Genomic DNA, 2,921 nt, shown 5'->3' on the forward strand with positions numbered 1-2,921 from the left:
ACAAAACTATTATCATCCTTTGTACATAATTACAAGACAAAATACAAATTCAGTATATGGCATGACTTGGGTTAAAAACACACCCTAAAATAGCAAAACCAGTCATTAAGTTTAAGTTACAAGCACATGGTCTTGTTTTCCACAAGCCTTCAAAATTTCATACGTAAGTGCCACACATGTATCATGTACAAGTCCCCAAAAATTTACAAAAACTAGATGCATATGCAGATGTGATCTTCACAAGGGCTCCCAAAAAGTCTACTCCAAATGGTCATCTTCATACCTCATCTCGCGCATTACCTACGATAGAAAACAACTATCGCTAAGCATGAAGCTTAGTCGTGTATAAACTTTGGGCTTGGAGCCATTAAATTCTCCAATTCCCTTGTTCGCCGTAGGTGGTTCAATAAGGTAACAATAAGCCCAAGTGAACAAGTATATCAAAGTATCGAATACAAACCTTGGAGAGTTTCAAAATATCATTACCAATATACTAAGGCTCAAGTATCAAGAAAGCTTATAATTCAATTCAAGAGAATTTGTCAAATAATCAATTCGACCAATATGTACGTCATGCCATCACACGCACAATCAATATCAAGACGGGCCGAAGCCCCGAAATCAAGAAGGACCGAAGCCCATATCAAGAAGGGTCGTCACCCAATATCAAGAGAATCAAGAACCATGTTGAAAGTGGCTTTCCACTCGTACTCGAAAATGGACGAAAGTCCATCGTCAAGACGAAATGTAAATCCAAAGTCAAGATGGGCAAGATCCGAATCGAGGGGCATGCCAATATCAATGACTAGTCACCATAACGAGAAGGACAAAGTCCTAACAAGAATGCAAAATGATCAAGCAATTCGTACAAGTGGGCGATTTAGCAAAAGTTTTACAATACTTGAGACAATAACCATACAATAATATAAGATAAAGAGTAAAGAAATAACTCATCAAGATACTTCAAAATTCCAGAAAAATAAAGATATTTTAAGTTCAAGTTTATACACAAACCTTGGCGTTTTACCACACAACAAGTTCTACCACAACTCGAGGAGTTCAAATCATCTACGCCATAGACCAACCAAAGTCCACTTCGTCAAATAATTCCTCTTAGCTTGTACAAGAGCATATATACCTTAAATACACAATAAAATATCTACTTAAGTTCAAAAGTCCCAACACATCACAACTAAACACGAAATCAACGAAAATCAGCCCAAACTATCAAAACAGAAATTCTGGACAGCGCTACTGTCTTGTATTGTTGCTCAGTTTCGAAGGGGTAAATGGAAAAACTGGTACTTTGTGTCCTCAATGAAAGTTCTAGATATATGTCTTAGGGTCTCATAGAAATTCGAATCACCCCTACAGCAATTTTGTACAAAAAGATATGCTCAAAATACTAACAGCAGTCCATGTAGAATGTTCAAAACAGAAATCTGGACAGCACCTCCCCCTCCACTTCATCACCCCTTTTCGGGTAGCTAAAGGAAAAACTGGGTTTTACAGCCTTGATGAAAGTTTTAGGTCTATGAAATAGATTTCCAGAACATCTTGAAGCACTCAAAACGGAGATGTATACAAGGAGTTATGCTAAAAACACTAACAGCAGTCCCAATCCAAAAACGGGTTTGCAAAATAAAAATCTGGACAGCAACTACCTTGATATTCCAGCCCACAAAACAATTCAAAACAACCACCAACCAGTCCCAAAATATTATCATAAAGCAGCCACAAAAAAATCATATCAAACAGCCCCAAAATATTATCACAAAGCAGCCATAAAAATCATACAAAACAGCCCAGTATACGCTTTGTATACGATATTTTCATACCCTTTATTCTCCCAATTTCGAAAACAGCAACTTATCAACAACATCAACAATCATTATACATCATAACTCAACCAATTCCACCCATTTAATCCAACTAAAACAGCCCCTAATCCATAAATCTCAACAAGACAATAAACAAGTTTATAACGCTATTTTATCCGTTCTAATCCGTTAAATCTCTAAACAAACTTGTTAACAATGAAAAAGGGACCTCAATCTTACCTTAAGTATGCAGCAACCAAGTCACCACTCTCCTTCTTAGCTGATTTTTGGCTCAAAATGAAGGCAATGCAACGTACAACACTCTTCTCTTCACGAGCTTCGGAATTCGGGGTTCCGATTTTGGGTCAAAATGGCTTTTCTTAGCCTAGGAGTTCTCTCTCTCTCTCTAATATTTTGGAAGTTCCTAGATGTAAAATGATCAGCCATTTACTGAATTTTCCAGATATGTTAACATTAATGGGCCTCATGGGTCAAAATAAACGCATGGGCCGAAATGTAAATGCTTGGGTTGGGTCTCAAGTTGCTGTTCCGCCAGCCCAACTTGCATCGTCCATATCTCCTTATACAGATGTCACCTATAAGGCCATAATATATGGTTGAAAAGGTATTTCAATTATCTACAACTTTCATTTTATGAGTTTTCTCAAATTCCCAAATTCGGATGGGGTTACGACCTCCCGAAGTCAGGTCACCCGAAACATAACTAAAAAAAAATATTTTTTTTTTCTTCTAAAAAATTTGAGGTGTTACTTTCAAAAAAGAAAATTTTGGGGTGTTACATTCGAACTCCCGCTCAAGCATAAATTAAAAATAAATTGCAAGGCAAGGTTTGGGTCGCGTGTATGTCAGGCCCGGCATACACTTGTTAAGGAATAACCAAAGTTATGTCGGACCTGGCATACTCATGCCTTATGGGCAGACTTGGCATAAGTATGCCACATAAATTAGGACAGAGAGAGTACCTTTTAATACTATAATTATGAAATTTTTATTATAGAAAGTATTATAATTCAATTAATTGAAAATATCAATAAATTATTCTACTTAGTCTGCTTCTTCCATATATGACTTTCCTGGTTT

The 2,921-nt window shown here is 36.7% G+C and overlaps 1 long non-coding RNA gene across 1 annotated transcript; it reads right to left on the reverse strand.

Moving 5' to 3' along the window:
* Nucleotides 1-2,195, reverse strand: LOC132605444 (uncharacterized). The gene is made up of 3 exons (XR_009569189.1): nt 2,061-2,195; nt 1,015-1,138; nt 1-300 (listed from the first exon to the last, which is right to left on the reverse strand). It is a non-coding gene; the product is annotated as an uncharacterized LOC132605444 (long non-coding RNA).
* Nucleotides 2,196-2,921: the final 726 nt, after the last annotated feature.

Source organism: Lycium barbarum, chromosome 8, assembly GCF_019175385.1.
Source record: "Lycium barbarum isolate Lr01 chromosome 8, ASM1917538v2, whole genome shotgun sequence".
Taxonomy (NCBI): Eukaryota; Viridiplantae; Streptophyta; class Magnoliopsida; order Solanales; family Solanaceae; genus Lycium; species Lycium barbarum.